The sequence below is a fragment of the Pteropus alecto genome, unplaced genomic scaffold (assembly GCF_000325575.1).
Source record: "Pteropus alecto unplaced genomic scaffold, ASM32557v1 scaffold39, whole genome shotgun sequence".
NCBI classification, from domain to species: domain Eukaryota; kingdom Metazoa; phylum Chordata; class Mammalia; order Chiroptera; family Pteropodidae; genus Pteropus; species Pteropus alecto.
Window position 1 is genome coordinate 7,849,639 of NW_006443568.1, and position 17,139 is coordinate 7,866,777.

Below are 17,139 nucleotides of genomic sequence, written 5' to 3' on the forward strand. Positions count from 1 at the left end.
CAGAAGTGCAGGAAGGGGAGGAGACTGCCAACCACATTCTAGCTGCTAAGCGGCACAGCCCTAAAAGTCCACACCTACTTTTCCTGACATTGAGCTTGGTTCTAGCTCTCTAGACTCACATACATAGAAGAAAGGGAGCCTGCTCAAGAGTCTACCAAAGAAGAACTTGTAAATTTCATCACACAGAAAAAACAAACATCAGGGTTATGTTTAGCAGGCTAATGAGAACAGAAATCCATTTGAAGATAAAATTTAGATACATGCTTGCCTCAGAAGTATCACACTATTCTAACATTTCACTGCTTGCAATAAAATTGTATTTCCTACCTGTGAGTGGCATATCCAAGCAGGATGAGATCTAAATACTGGGAATTAACATTAGGAACAATATTTTAGGATTGAGTATACCTTTTCTAAAAATAAAAAGAAATATTTCTAAAATCTTAGCTTACTAAGATAGTAAACTTGAAATAAATATTTGGAAGGTGTTACACAATATTTCTTTTTCTGCTGAAGTCCAATAACCACCATATGACTGGGGAATAAATACAAAGGAGTAGCCCCATGTGCTGGGAATAATACATGGAAATATCAGCTAACTACATACAGCAACCAAAGGAACAACTTGCATACTGACTTTTCTTTTTTATTGAGCTATAACTAACTTAAATACAGCCAAATACAGAAATATTAAGGATACTGCTTGATGAATTTTTATTTACACATACCTATATATGCTAACATTAAATTTTCTAAATCTAAAAAAGCCACACATAACACAAAGTTACTGCAATGTTGAACCACATACTCTGGATTATTAAACAGGGAACAATTTGAGCACTGTATTAAGGAGTTTTACATTGGTTATTTCGTTTGATCATCCCACACTTAACCATACGTTGTAAAGAATGTATTATTTACCTTCCTTCAGATAAGAAAACTGCGGCCAGTGAGGTCGAATCCTGTATCTTACGTCACCGAGTATGTAAGTGCCAAAGCCCTAATATTCCTTCAACAAGTGACAGCTACTCAAAACATGAAGCTTTCAGTTTAAATCTTTGTTCGCCAAACTGAGATCACAGAAAGATTTCTAGTATCTGGACTTTCTTTTTGCCTTTCATTAGCACTTTCTCCCTTTCCCCCATTATCTTATTCCCATCATCTGCTTTGATACAGAAAAAAATAGCAAAGGTAACAAATAAAAAATAATACTAAGGCATCAGTAAGAAAAAAAAGCGTAGAAATTCTTGGGCAACATTTAATTGTTAATACTGATAGTAGTCAGAAAAACATTACGATGTTGATCATTTAAATAGAAAAGTGAACAAAAGGAAAAACACATGGAAAGAATGCTCCAATGTAAGAATACCTAATACCTTCGAACCCTGGCACTTATATTAGCCCCAAAGCAGAACATGTGCAATAGCAGTTTCCACTACTGTAAATAGGGAAGGAAAAGAAGGAAAATGCACTGCCTAGCACCCAGTAGGTATTCAACATATCATAGTCATCATCATGAAAATAATATATAGCATATTGGTTAACAGGATGAGCTTTGGAGGCAACTGAAATTTTAATTTCCAGATTTACCACTTTGTGGTAACACTAGGTAAGTAACTTCACCTCTCTGAGTCTTTGTTTTCTACTCTGCAAAATGGGCAATACAATACTTATCAGTACACGGCAGTTGCAGGAATTAAATAACATGACCATAAACAAAGCCCTCTGCAATGTACTTGGCACATGGAAAGTTCTCAATAAATGCAAGCAGTAATTATCACAGTTGATACAGTAAAAAAAAAAAGTCAAGAAAGGCAAGACCAAGTCAAGAGCAGCAGATAATAGTACATGACAAAAACTTAGTCATTACAAAGAGGTTAGTCAGAAACGAAAGAGGATGACATTTCTGGATCATGAATCCAGAGAGGAAATTGGAAGAAGCAGGCCAAGGAGGAAGTCTGAATACAATCAGGGTTGGTGTACATCAGGCTGATGGAAGAGTCCAGACAAAAGTATTACCATGAATAAGTTTAAACCAGGCCCATTACACACACACACACACACACCACTCCCCCACCCCCAGCCCAGCCCAGAAACAGTACTGTAGAATCTATGTTGACAGGACCTTACAAGAGTAGAACAGATAGGTTTGTGGGTCCTGGTATAACTGCTGTTTATTTACCACCTGCCAAATTTAAACACCCATATTGGCTTGGCTTGAGGCTGATTCTAGGTTATTGTGAAGGCAGACATAAAACTTAAAGATAAAAGAATGACTGGAGTCTTGGTGAGCATATGGCTCAATCGCCTACTCCTTATAGAAAAAGGAAATTGACAGTCAAAGAGGTTAAAAGCCTTGCTTAGAGACAGGACTAAAGCCCAAGTTTCCTGATTCTAATTCTAGGACTCGCTTCAGCTCTTGTATAAAAAATGGTCAAGGAAGTATTTATTTCCCAAAGATACATTCAGTTCTCTGAAAAGTCCATAATCTACAACAACAAATCTCTCAGATTATATTGCCCAAGAACCAAGCCAATAAATGTCCCTTGACATTGCCATTTCATTCTTACAATCAATATATACTTTGTGCCAACTAGAAAGCAAACGAGCAGAGAGAAGGGAAGATACCAGTCCATTGATGACTTTAAAATTGAACAATTAAAGCCTTGAGTTGATTCTAGCTTTCCATGCATTATATTTTAGAAATGCAAAGGGAAGTCTCACTTACACTTTATAAGAAATAGACAACTATCTCTTCTTAAATGCCATCTAATAAAGGATATTCTCTCTCTCTCTTTTTTAAATGCCTACAACACCTGGTCTTCGTAGGTGGTCTCCCATCCAAGTACTAACCAGACCTGACCCTGCTTAGATACCGAGATCCGACAAGATCGGGCACATTCAAGGTGGCATGGCCATAGACAAAAGATATTCTCTTTAGAGTACTTTTCCTCCACAGTTCACTGCCTCAAGGAATGGGGGAAGTAACAGATAAAAATTTGTGAATCTCTTCCTATTTTATTTAGGGAAAGTGAAAGCAAGGCTTATATAAATAAAATTTATTGGCAAAGGAATCTTAGGGACAGCTTAGACAGCACCTGAAACCTTCTAACCAGAGCCTTGTTTTATCAAAGTACTGTTTCTACACACTGAACGTAACATATACAGAGCTGAGCACTTAAAATCTTTAGTGACATTTACAACACTAAAACCTTCTATTGGCAAACACACCATATCATACACTAACATGAGAACATGCTTTATATTTTCAATAGTTTATAAGATCAATCATGAGAGTATAATGCTTTCATTTAAATGTACTTTTATGCTGCAGTACTAATATAAATTGGATTACCTAGGAGAGTAAGCTCTTAGCTATTTTAATCACATCACCCTCAGCTTAATTCAGCTTACTTTCTTTTGGCCTGAGATGTCCCAAAGAGGTGAGGTCTAATACGAAGTCAGGAAGAAAGTCACTTTCCTCTAGGATAGGTTGACCAAGAGAAATTATTAACAGGTCACATAGATACATATTCAAGTAAAAGAAAATTTTTTTCAACTTCTGGGTATATAATTGGGGGAGGGAGCAGCTTCCTATTTTTCACCCCATGATCTAACTCCAATCTAATCTAGTTGGCTCTGGATAGGTATAGGAGAAAACATTTACAACTAATAACCTGTCTCAAACTCCATGTGGAAACCAGAAAGCCTTGCTAGTCGCTTATAAACTCTTCATCATCTTTTTTTTTTTTTTTTTGGCTTTTTACTTACTTTTAATTTCTGTACTAAAAAAGAAAAGGAAGGTGAAAACAATGACAGATTACAGTGACTTTCCTCTCATCTATTTGTACAAACTGTTCCCTTGACATGGAATTTCTTTTCCATATCCATCTAGGAAACTCCTACTCATCCTTTAAGAACTGGCTCAAATGCTGCTTCTATTATGAGTTTTTCCTTAGTCAGCTAAGTAGAATTCCAACAAAGATTTACTGACCACTGATTATGTACCCAGCAATGAATTGGTGCTAAAAAGTTTTTGCCCTTAAATGTAAATTAAGACCTACAAGAGGATAATGAGTATTTAGGTACTATGCAAACACATATTGGTAGGGGTAGGGGTGTCTAGCTTTGTCCTGAGAGATCAGAGAAAATATCTTGAAAAAGAAGTGACGCCTAAACTGAAAGAGTCAGTCATAGAAGGGATAACAGAGGCGAGGAAAAGGAACAAGCATCAAGATATAAATTGGAGAGGCAAAGAACTGATCATGGCTGATTGTGCTGGACATACCACCCTAAACTGCAGTGATCTTCAGACTTTTCTAAGAGGCTACAAACATTTCCTGGGCAGAGACCATGATGATTTTTATCCTTAAACTCTCAACTCTTGGCACAACTCAGCACAGTGTTCATGCAACAAGTATTTATTAACCTTGAGAATGGGAAGAAAAATAATTCTTTAATTTTAAGCTTTGCTCATGAAATTTAGTAACTAAAGACAATTAGGGTGAAAATTACTAGAGATGGAGGTTGGAAGAAATGTAGAGAACATGGACTATTCTATCATTCCAAACAATCCTGAGACTGCAGCAAAATCTCACTTTTGTGGGGGGAAATGGCATGTTCATGATAATTTTTGAGAATTTACTGCTTTCCAAGTACTAACAACTTTCAAAGGAGACAAATATGTGAGGTGACTATTTACATAAAACCTCATATAATCTCAAACCTTACAGTATAATCACTACTGTAAGGCTCAAGATCCTCAGCAGAAAGCATTTGTGCTTCATGTGAACTAGCCTGAAGAACAGGCTGAAAGAGACAGAGAAAGTTAAAGTTAAGGCATGGCCACTGGTATCACCAGATACTAATCTACTTACCCCAAATAACACTTTTTTTTCTGTGGCTGGCTCATTGGATCCGAAAAAGCAAACATACCTGCCTCCTATTCTACATCAAATACTGTAACTCTTGTTCCCTGACTACCTCTACTTCCAGAAGGCAGCATGGCTTACCAATGGAAGAAAGTAGAGGCTTTAGAGAAACATATAGCTATGTAAAATTTCGGCTTTCCCATTTATTGATTAGGTGAACAAGTTATTGAACTTAGATGAGTCTCAGTTTCCACATCTGTAAAATGGAGATAATTCCTCATAGAGTTGTTGTGAGGATTAAATGAGTCTCTAAAGAGTTTAATGACTGAAAGTGTTTAATATATTTGACTCTCTCTTGCCCACTTAGATTCCTTATATAAATTAATCCCTCTCAAATGTTAAGTTTAAACATACAGTTTTTTAAGAAAAAAGGGAGGTTCTGACATGCTTTTATGTCACAACGGCTCTATACATGGCAGGCGTGATGTAATGTGTACGTTTACAAGCCTATAATACGTAGAACTGTGTTGATGGGAGAAAGAAACTGAAAGAAAGAGGAAGAAAGAAAGCACCTGGACTGCTTTCAACTCCATGAGATGAAAGAACTTAGGCTAAGAAATTGGTACTACAGATATTCTGCCTTTTTGCTTTCTGTTAAAGTTTTTGAAGACAATAAATTCTTAAGGATGCTGATTAGGAGATGCTTCTAGAATTGAGCAGAGAATTATAAGAAATTATATTAACTAGGAAATTTCAGTTAAGAATGATGAAGGTGTTTTTCTATGGTTGGGTTAAAGATTTCAGGCATTCCTTAGAATACAGCAGAGTCAGTGGGAAAGGTGGGCCTAGATGAAAGTGAGAATTCGCAGAATGGAGATGAGATGATATGGGAAAAAAATAATTGAGCAAAGAGATTCATAGGTTGTGGAGATGAGGGAAAACGTGAGGTGACAGGATAAAAATGACATTGATGGCACTTTGAGCCTCAATGTGACATCAGGCAGTTGAATCGAATTATTGCCAAGCTTCCTCCTGGTTCTGAAATTTTATGGCAGGGCCAAACCAACAGTTCAAGGTTTTGTTTCAAATAATGGCTCCAAGAAATATATTATGGTAACGAGCAATGGTCATGGTGTACTTTATATAACTAATCTAACTCAATGCTTGCCATATAATGCAAAATAGATGTTTAATGAACTGGATTTTTATTACTGGGAAGCCACAAGCCTCATTTATTCATTCCAAAAATATTTTCTAAACACTTCTAAAGTATCAGGCATTGTCTCAGTGTTGAGGATATAGCAGTGAATACAATGCGAGAGAAATCTGTGTCTTCTTTTTAGTATATGAGATAGTGATAAATGCTACGGAGAAAAATTATTCAGGAAAGGGAGAGAGAGAGGGTTGGGAGAGAGAAAGTGCAAAATGATAAATTGTGGGAGTAGAAGAGCCTCATTGAGGTGACATGTAAAGACCTGAAGTAAACAAAAAAACTCTGCATTGAACTACTACTGTCATCTTCCTAATACTATAGTTCCTTCAGTTCTAAAAGAAGCAAAATAAAAAGCAATATTTCCAAATGTACTGAAAATAAATATAAATTCCATTGTAGTACATTTTAATGACATGGCTATCAAATTGTGCTGTTCGGTTGCTAAATATCTAAAGATGCATTGTCCAATACTGTGGTGACTAGCTTCATGATTATTTACATTTATATTACTATTTAATGTATTTATATTAAATACAATGTGCAATTTAGTCTCTCAGTTATACTAGCCACATTTCAGGTGCTCAGTAGCCATAAGTGGCTACTACACTGAACAGTGCCGATAGAGAACATTTCCATCACTGGAAGAAGTTCTACTAAACATGCTGGACCTAAAGTATTTTCAAAGCACACAGAAGTCTCTCAGTAATAACAAAACAGAGTACTTCAAAGCACTAACTCCACCTTTCATCAGCATGTGGTATCTATTTTCCATGGCACCAACTACTGAAGGCAGTACACTCTAAAAGAACCTTGAAAGTTAAAAAGAAATGTTTTCTTTTATTCAGTATAAACTGCTGAACTATTTATACTTTTTCTTTAGTAACTAAAATTCCTACTTTTTCTAGTAACACTCAGTTATACGTCTGACTATTAACAACAATTCAAAGTCTGAAGAATAATAGTTTTATTTCAGATTAAAGACCTATTGAGAATTATATCCATTTGTTATCAAACGAACAACCTCTAGCTTATTGGCCATACATTTAATATTCTTCCTCTGCCAAATTCTACTTTTTCATGAGCTGAAGGGTGATTTTATGTAGTTACAGTGAAAGCAATTGGGGAGTCTTAATCTTAAAGAAAAACATATTCTATAAAACCACAAGACATTCATAAAAACTAAGTCCAAAATAGTCTCTATTAAGCAACCATAAAGTATCAATGATTTGTAGAAACTAACCAGTCAGAAATCAAGCAATGTTCCCTAGTAAAGTGGCATTCATTGCTGGTGACTCAGAAAGGTGACTATTAGCCACTGCCACTTCTTCCTCCTTTCATAACTCTAACTCATCTGGCCCTTAATTTCACGGTGAGTGAGAAACAAATCTAAATATTACTAACACTCAGCGATATATCTAGTGGGATTATGATGCCTGATAATAGCTATAACGTTTGTAAACATTATACAGAAATGTCTAACAAGGTATCTCCTTAAACATTCTTTTCCAGTATACGTACAGGAGAATATAACCTTCATCTTCTACTAAATAAAAATTCTCAGTAATGAACACCTGGTTACATTATGAGTCAACAGTAATCCCTGCCAAAGAACCAAGGATGACTACACAAATCATGTTTCTATCAAACTTACTCTAGCCAGTAATTAAAATGCACTTTATTCCTTGTTTTCCACGTATGAAATATCTATCTCTTATATCATTCCTTTCCCTCAAAACCCTCAATCTTTCACACCATAGAATCTAGAAGATGAAGCACAGGGGGAAAAAAAGTTATGTACATAATTTCTAAATTCAAAGAGAAATTGTGTCTTGGATTATATATACCCTTGCTTCTAAATCTTGATAATAAAATAACAGTGAAATACATTAACACTTTAGGAAAACAATTTAGTGAGGTCAGAGAAAATATGGACTTATGCCTTTACTTACCTATCTATGCTAAAGTAACTAGGCCAAGGCTAGTTTAATTTTTTTGAAAAGCTAATATTTGTTAGTTCTACTGAGACTGTAAAACTACAGTCACCAAATAAAACTCTTCAAGATGCAAATTTGATTGTTTTTTGGCCTAAAAATAATTTCTTTTATTGAAAAAGTCCTAAATTAAACAGGATCTAATAGCTATTAAACACTGTGCCTATACTTTCCTTGTTCCCAGGCCTAGGCTCCAAAAGCCTTCAAGACCTGACCCAATGCCTATCTTTCTATCTAGCCTCTTCTCTCACCACTCTCCCATACCTGCTCAACTTTCATCTTAGGACTAGTTTTTAGTTCTACTGAAACACTTGGAGTTCCTAAACTGTAACATATTCTCCCAGGTCTACCTACCTATGCATTTGCTGTTCTGGCTGCCTGGAATGTCCCCTCCCTCCCCACATAACTTTCTTTAGGAAGCCTTCTTTGAACACTCACTTTTCTACATTTAAAATTAAGTTAGGTACCTCACTTCTGTGCTCCCAAGTCACTCATGGGGTATATCACTTTTATTATAATTATTTACTTATCTGTCTCTCCTACATTCTTTGAAAGCAGAAACTGTCTATATCCTCAGCAAGTAGCTATGTACTGCTCAGCACATAGTAGGCATTCAATAAATATTTTAAAAAACATGGAGGGAGGCAAAAGGAGAACAGGGTATTTCACTAGTTTAACTTATCAGGTATCCTTTCAGGTTATGGAGTATTTATGCTGGGAAAAGTGCCAGGCCTGTAGGTAATGAACATACAATAATAAATAATAGAACAATTTCATGACAAAAAGGAAAAAGACAGACATAAATGAGATTATCTTGCAAGCTATTGTTACATGTTATAAATTCACTCCCAGATGCTTAACAACAATGCAATCTTTTACATATAGTTGCTTTTAGATTTATTAAAAACGTATTTTTAAAAATAGCTCTGCTTTTCTTCTAGTTTCTAAAAGAAACACAAGAACTAAAGTAGCACCACCAGTTTTTAATCAGTCAAAGCTTATTTCTGGTCTCTGCTTCTTTTCCCCTTCATTCCTGTTTCCTGGTTTCTGATCATTTCACTAAATGATAAAAGTTTCCATCAGAAAAATCAGAACATAAAGAAATAAAATAATACTAAACTCAAAATGATCTACTCTGTTACATATGAACGTCTCTAACAGATATGATCAAAAAGAAAGCTAAAACTTAAAAAAATAAACTAAGCCCAATTTCCCATGCTTCCCATTCTCTATGAATAATAACAGCTAACATTGAGCATGTATTATGATGCCAGAAATTATTCTGAGTTTTATATGTATTAACTTATCTAATTCTTATGACAAACATATAAGGATACCATTTATTATCCCACTTAATTGATGAGGAAACTAAGTCACAAAGGGGTAAACTTATCCAAGGAATTCAGAGCTAATAAATGGCAAAGCTAGGGGTCATATTTAAGTCATCTGGATATGCATCTCCACTCCTAACTACTAAACTATAGAGTTAAATATACATTGGATTCACACGATACTTCCTAGAATTTTAAATAAGGATGTTTACTTTTAACTTTATAAAAACTCTAGTATATATTACTCTAACAAAAGTAAAATTCAGCTATAGAGCAATCATGCAAATTACACTAAATGACAATGTTAGAATAAAAAAACAAACATTTATTCTCTTAGCTCATCCCTGATATTTCCAGTATGACCACCAACAAAAATGTTGCTTCTTATCTCAAAACCAAATTTTAAAGGAATTTCTTAGAAAATAAATAAAAGGTCTAAAATCAAGAAAAGTTGGCTATATGGGACAAAGACATTTCTACTACCTCTCAAACTAAATTTACAATAAAAATACTCCAGTGCCAGTGTTTCATGAGAAACTCAAATAACTAAAGCACAGGTTTACAATACCTTTAACACATATTATGCAACTAAGGGCATTATTATCAACAATGTACAAACATGTTTTGCCCCAAGTATTATCTATCTATACTCCTCAAAGGTAGTGAGAAAACCTCTAGTTTTTTCCCTGTTTCCCCACGTTCACCAAATTCTCTTGTTAAGATACAAGACAAAGACAATAAAATGAAAAACTCTCCTTAAGGAAATCACCACTACACTGTTCAAAGAACACAGATATAGAAAAGGAAATACAGATGCTATATAAGCAAGTTTTGTTTTAATAATTTCCTAAGTACAAGTCATGCTGAATAACATGGCATGAAATTCCAATGACATAACTATTTTTATCTGTATAAAAACACTTATTCATTCTGCCTAGCATTAATAGTTCTTAATCTCCTCTTTGAGAAATGAAACTGTATCTTATTCATTTATTTTTCCTTCATGGCAGCTAAGGTAGTGTGCCAACAAAAATTTATTGAGTGATTTAATGAATCAATCATCCATCCATCCACCTTTTCACCTTTTGGCTGGGGTTAGGCTAGTAATGAGTATGACAATAAATAATCAAGCAAAACAAAATACACTTCACTGTAACCAGTGTTAAGCCAATGCTGTGGATACATTATAAGATTATAACCAGAACTAAGCAAGCACACACCTTTAGTATTAAGCCAAGCTTCTCATCCTAACAAGAATGTCTTTTCTTTAGGAAAACTTTTTTCATTTATTATTTAAGCCAAAATTCTTATGAGTTCTTGCTATTCAAGCTCTTTGATTACTGAGTTCTAAACTAAAGAGAGAAAAGACTGACCTCTGGGGAGAAAAACTGACAAAATAAAGCAGCTAGACCCACCTGTTTTGCACCATTTACATTCTTTTGGGAGATCGAAGAAGAAAAACAGAAGATATAAAATCATCAAAGGAAACTTAAATATGAAAATTTAAATATATGAAATATAAAAGATGTTTAAATGGTGAGTTCAAATGTAGTACTTGATCTTTTCATGGAATGAAAAAAGAAAGCTGTAGCTACAGACTGCAATCTGATATGATTCACTCTGGCTACTAATAGATGTAAACTCTGGCTTGATGAGGAAAAAAAGACAAAACACAAATCTTAAATAAGGAATTGGAGGCCATCAGCAACATTCCACTAGCCCATTATACTACAATCACATTCTTTTAATGGAAGCCTCCATTACGGAGTGGGTGGGTGGGTGCACCGCTGCATGTGTTTTGGACTCCATGATTCAAATTGGAATCTTGTAAAAACTATCCTGCCTTTGAGTGAAGTCAAAGCTGTATCGTGAAAGGTCTTTTTTAACATTATAAACTCTGAGCAGGCACAAGATGCCAACCACTGAGGTTGTTTTGAAACTAACAGTTTCCTGCCTAATGGCAAATGTTCATACTAGTTTCATTACCGACTTTTAGATCCCACTGACTATCCTTAAACTGAATTTGAAATTCCCAGACCAAAAAAAGCTAAAGGAGTTCATCATCACAAAACCAGTATTATAAGAAATGATAAAGGGACTTTTTTAAGAAGGAAAAAAAGTAAAAAATATAATTACTAAAATGGCAATAACTACATACCTATTACTTTAAATCTAAATGGGTTAAATGCTCCAATCAAAAGACATGGGGTAGCTGAAGAGATAAGAAAACAAGACCCATACATGTGCTGCCTACAAGAAACCCACTTCAGACTGAAAGACACACACAGACTAAAAATAAAGGGATGAAAAAAGGTATTTCATGCAAATGGAAAAAAAAACCAAAAACAGAGTATTATATCAAGCGAAAAAGATCTTTAAAACAAAGGCTATAACAAGAGACAAAGAAGGACCCAGCAATTTCACTTCTGGGTATTTAACCAAAGAAATACAAAAAGATATGTGCATCACTATGTTCACTGCAGCTTTATTTGCAATAGCCATGATATGAAAGCAACCTAAGCGTCTATCGATAGCCAAATGGATAAAGAAGAGGTAGTACATATATACAATGGAAGATTAACCATAAAAGAATGAAATCCTGCCATTTGCGACAACATGGATGATCCTACAGAGTATTACTCTAAGTGAAATAAGTCAAAGACAAATACCATATGATTTTACTTATATGTGGAATCTAAAAAAAAAAGATAAATGAACAAACTAAACAGAAACAAACTCATAAAGAGAACATTTTGATGCTGCCCAATGGGAGGAGGTTAGAAGGATAGATAAAAACGGGGAAGGGATTAAGATGTGCAAATCTCCTGTTATAAAAACAGTCATAGAGATATAAAGTACAGCACAAGGATTATAATCAATAGTATTGTAGTAACTATGAATGGTGTCAGATTGGTACTAGACTTATCAGGGTGATCACTTCAAAAGTTCTATAAATGTCCAATCACTATGTTGTATACCTGAAACTAATATAATATTGTATGTAGCTGATTATTGAAAAATAATCATTAAAAAGAAACGAATTTGAAGCAAAGTTGAGGAAAAATATTTTTAAAGAAATTTACTTATCACTTAATACTAAAACATAAACATTTCAAGAATTTAGTTTTTTTATATAAAAATAGCACATTTTAAATTAAGACTATACTATATATGCTGTGCTGTGCATACTGGTCTTTATCAAGTTTCTTTTTTTAGGTAAATAGCCAAGAAAAGTTTGAAAAAGTAGAATAACAAACGGATATAATTTTAGATCTTAAAATATGACTATAATAATAAACACCATGTAGAACTGGTGTAAAAATGGACAGATGGTTCAAAAGAACAAAACATACGGTTCAAAAATACTCAAGACCTTACAAAACTTAGCTTGACCAAAATGGCAACATAAATCAACAAAAAAAGGGCAGTTTGTTAACTATTTCATTTTAATTTTTTCCTAAGTTATATTTTATAATCATTTTGTCAATTATCAAAAGCTAATATAAATTTAATTGAATTATTAACATTACATCAAATCTGTATAGTAAGTTGAGGAATAAATGACACTAATAATTCTTCCCATTCCTTGGCACAGCACATCCACTTACCTACATACAGGTTTCATACCTCTTGTTAAGATCATTCCTAAGTAATTTATAATTTTGATTGTTATTATGAATGACTTTTAATCCCTTTGGATTTCATCAAATTAAAAATTTCTGCTAAAACAAGCCACACACTGGGAGAAAACATTTCGTAACACATATCCCATAAAGAACGTGTACGTGGCTATGTAAAAAACTCGTAATTCAATAATAAGAAAATATGCTAATTTTTAAAAAGAGCAAAAGATCTGAACAGACATTTCATCAAAGAAAAGCTATGAATGGCAAATAAACATGAAAAGTTAGTCAACATCATTAGTCATTAACCACAATGAGATACCACTATACACCTACTAGCATGGTCAAAATCCAAAACACTGACAACACCAAATATGGAGTAACAGGAACTCTCATTCATTGCTGTGAGAATGCAAAATGGTACAGCCACTCTGGAAGAAATCTGGCAGTTTCTCATAAAACTAAACATAACTCTTACCATACGTTCCAACAATTGTACTCCTTGGTATTCACCCAAATAACTGAAAACTTATGTCTACATAAAAACCTGCATGCAGTTTTTTATAGCAGTTTCATTCATAACTGCCATAACTTGGAAGCAACCAAGATGCCCTTTAGTAGGTGATTGAATAAATAAAAAGTGGTACATCCAAACGATGTTTCAGTGCTAAAAAGAAAGGAACTATCAAGCCATGAAAAGACATGGAGGAATCTTAAATGCATATTACTAAGTGAAAGAAGCTAGTCTGAAAAAAGCTACATACTGTATGATTCCAACTATATGAAATTCTAGAAAAAGCATAAAAGGAATGAACTAGTGATACATGCAATAACATGTATGAATCTCAACAGCATTATGCTAAGTAAAAAAAAAAAAACCAGACGCAAAAGGCTATATATTATACAATTCTGTTCACATTATAGAAAAAGGGACAAAACTCAGATAAATGGTTGCAAGGGGCTGGGGTCAGAGGAATGAAATTGATTATAAAAGGTTGGCAGGAACTTTTTGGGGTGAAGAAAATGCTCTGTATCTTCAGTCTGGCGGTAACAACACACCTTATATGTTTTGTCAAAAAACAAAAATATATACCTAAAAAGGAGAAACTGTATTGTTTATAAATCTCAAATAAACTGACTTATTAAAAAAAGGAGCGGGGGGAATCCTAGGGAGCACTCTGTAACTGCTTAACACAGACTGAAAGCTCCATAAAAACAGGGATCATGCCTTATTCATGTTTATACCCTTAGTGCCTAGGATATTATAGTTATGTTTACTCTGTGCTTATAAGCCCACAGCAACCATTAATGTGTTTCATTCTTATAGCAATCTTGTGAGAAAGGCAACACTCATATCCTTTTTTTACAGATAATTGAAGATCAGAGAGTAACCATCTTGCCCAAAAGGACACAGCCAAGAAGTGGCAGAACTGGGATCTGAACTCGTTTTTCTGACTCTAGAGCCTGAGAGCTTAACTGTTATGACATGCTGCCTTGCTGATTTTGCTCAGTGTTTACTGAACAAATGAATGAATGAGGAATAAATCAGCTGTGTTAGAATTTGGTAGGATAGCTTAAAACTAGCTCATAGGGAGAATAAAGTATGAATTGTAGTCTAAAAGGCAAATTATTAAAGAGAGATGTAAAGTTATTATTTTGGGTATAGTAGGTAAGCTGTGCATGTACAATGACCATTATGACCATTATAGTATTTAATTCCTTTTAAAAATGCTTTTTTATTATCTCCTTTGTAAGAAATTAACTTTATGTATTTCATATTTAACACTGAGAAATATAAAGAAACAAAAATGCCCTTAACTCTAAAACCCAGTTAAAATCCCTATTTATATTTTTAAAAATAAAAGTAATGTATGTACAGGAAGACGCAAAATGTTAAGTGAAAGCCATCCATCCCTCCTATCCCTCTCTTTTAATTTTTATAATCATTGTCTATGTAGTATCCATGATACACTGATAATGGCTCAGATGGAACCCAGTCTACATATTTAGTCAACCTATCACACTTGCTTTGATTTTCTAGAGGATAAGTAGTAGTCAGAGGTGATGAAAAATGGTGAGAGGAGCATGGAAGACAGTCCAGAATGTCAGCATTACTACTCGTCAGGCTTGCATTACTAGTACTACAGTTCATCTTTTTCTATTGATAGAAAAAACAATTATATGACATCTATGTTATTTGAGCTCATGAACTGGTGTTCCATGCACTCTATTTCCCTTAAGACTGGTATTTCTACCTTAGGTGGAAAATTTAAAACCACTGTTAAGAAATATATACAAATAAGTATTGTGTGTTTACTATTAGGCAGTGGAGTGCAACAGTAAAAAGATCTTGCCCTCCATAAGTTTCCTGATAGTCTTATCAGGAAATAAGATGACAGGAGATATTTAATATATTTTTATATTAAATATCTACTCAAAACTACAGGGAAAAAACAGAACATCATTTTTGGCATTGTTTAATCCCAGAGGAATTTATCTCCTACATTCTAAGAATGTCAAAACTAATTAAGTTCATATTTGTCCTTCGTTCTTAAAGAGGAGGGAGGGGAGGACTTTGTTATTAGCACATTTTGAGCTTCTAATAACAATATAACATCACAAAATTTTTTCCCATGAATTTAATGGAGTTCAAGTGAACTCCATTAATTTTGAGCATGTCTCCTTAATACGTGTCCTTGAAAAGCTAGGGAAAAACCTTTTATAACATAAAATGATTTATAAATTCAGATACAAAATAGAAAGAAAATAATTGACTTTATTTGTTTAGGATACAGCTTCTGTGTTCTACCCGAGCAAACTGCTTCTCATATTTCCTATGTGATATAAATTCTAATCTAAAGGAAACATTGCCTTGTAAATCTGTTCTCAGAATGCCATGCATATGAGTAGTCTTTACGACAAGCTTCAAATTCAAGATTCACACTAATAAACTATTTCATTAAATAAGTATTTCATCAGACACATACCAAAAAATTTTTCTTCAAAAAATAGTGTTCACACCTGTGGAAAGGAAGGTATACAGAAACTTTAAACAGAAGATTTAAAACATTTTGGGAAGGTAATTTAGTATACATACAAATTCTCTCCTGTATCGAAAAATTTTTAGAAGTTTCATATGCCAGAGTTTCAGTCCCTTTTCTTCTGGCATGTTATGGAGAGTGGCTATCAGCCCAAAAAAAGTTGATAAGGAAAAAAGAAACCATAAGCAGGAATTTTTAAAAGCAGTGAGGTAGGATGGGAGGGTGAGAGAAATGGGTGAAAAGAGTCAAAAGGTACAAACTTCCAGTTATAAAATAAATAAATCTTGGGGATGTAATGTACAGCATGGCAACTGTAGTTAATAATATTGTATTATAAATTTGAGAGCTGCCGAGAGTAGATCTTAAAAGTTCCCACCATAAGATAAAAAATTTTGTCTATAGCCATGCCACCCTGAACAAGCTTGATCCTGTCTGATCTCGAAAGCTAAGCAGGGTCAGGCCTGGTTAGTACTTGGATGGGAGACCACCTAGGAAGACCAGGTGCTGTAGTCGTAAAAAATAAAAAAATAAGGGATTGTAAACTGACAAGGTCCTTGCAATCTGTGAGGTCAACCAAGGGTTGCCTTGCCTTAAAAAAATAAATAAATAAATAAAAAATTCTGTAACTATATATGGTGACAAATGTTAACTAGACTTATTGTGGTGATCATTATGCAGTATATACAAATATTGTCAAAAAACAGCAAGCGTTGGCGAGGATGCGGAGAAAAGGGAACCCTCATACATTGTTGGTGGGATTGCAAATTGGTACAGCCACTATGGAAAACAGTATGGAAGGTTCTCCAAAAATTAAAAATGAGTATACCTTTTGACCCAGCAATTGCACTTCTGGGTATTTATCCAAAGAAAACCAAAACAATAACCGTAAAGATCTATGCACTCCAATATTCATGGCAGCACAATTTACAATAGCCAAGATATGGATACAACCTAAATGCCCATGAACAAACGATTGGATAGAGAAATTATGGTTCATATATACAATGGAATATTACTCAGCCATAAAAAAAATGAAATACTACCGACATGGATGGACTTAAAAGGGGTT

The 17,139-nt window shown here is 34.2% G+C and overlaps 1 protein-coding gene and 2 pseudogenes across 8 annotated transcripts in view; 1 reads left to right on the top strand and 2 right to left on the bottom strand.

Moving 5' to 3' along the window:
• The window catches only part of PHACTR4 (phosphatase and actin regulator 4), a 76,410-nt gene that overhangs the window by 36,650 nt on the left and 22,621 nt on the right, over window positions 1-17,139 (bottom strand). The window lies entirely within an intron of this gene.
• Window positions 2,805-2,923, bottom strand: LOC112473008 (annotated as a pseudogene).
• Window positions 16,465-16,583, top strand: LOC112473103 (annotated as a pseudogene).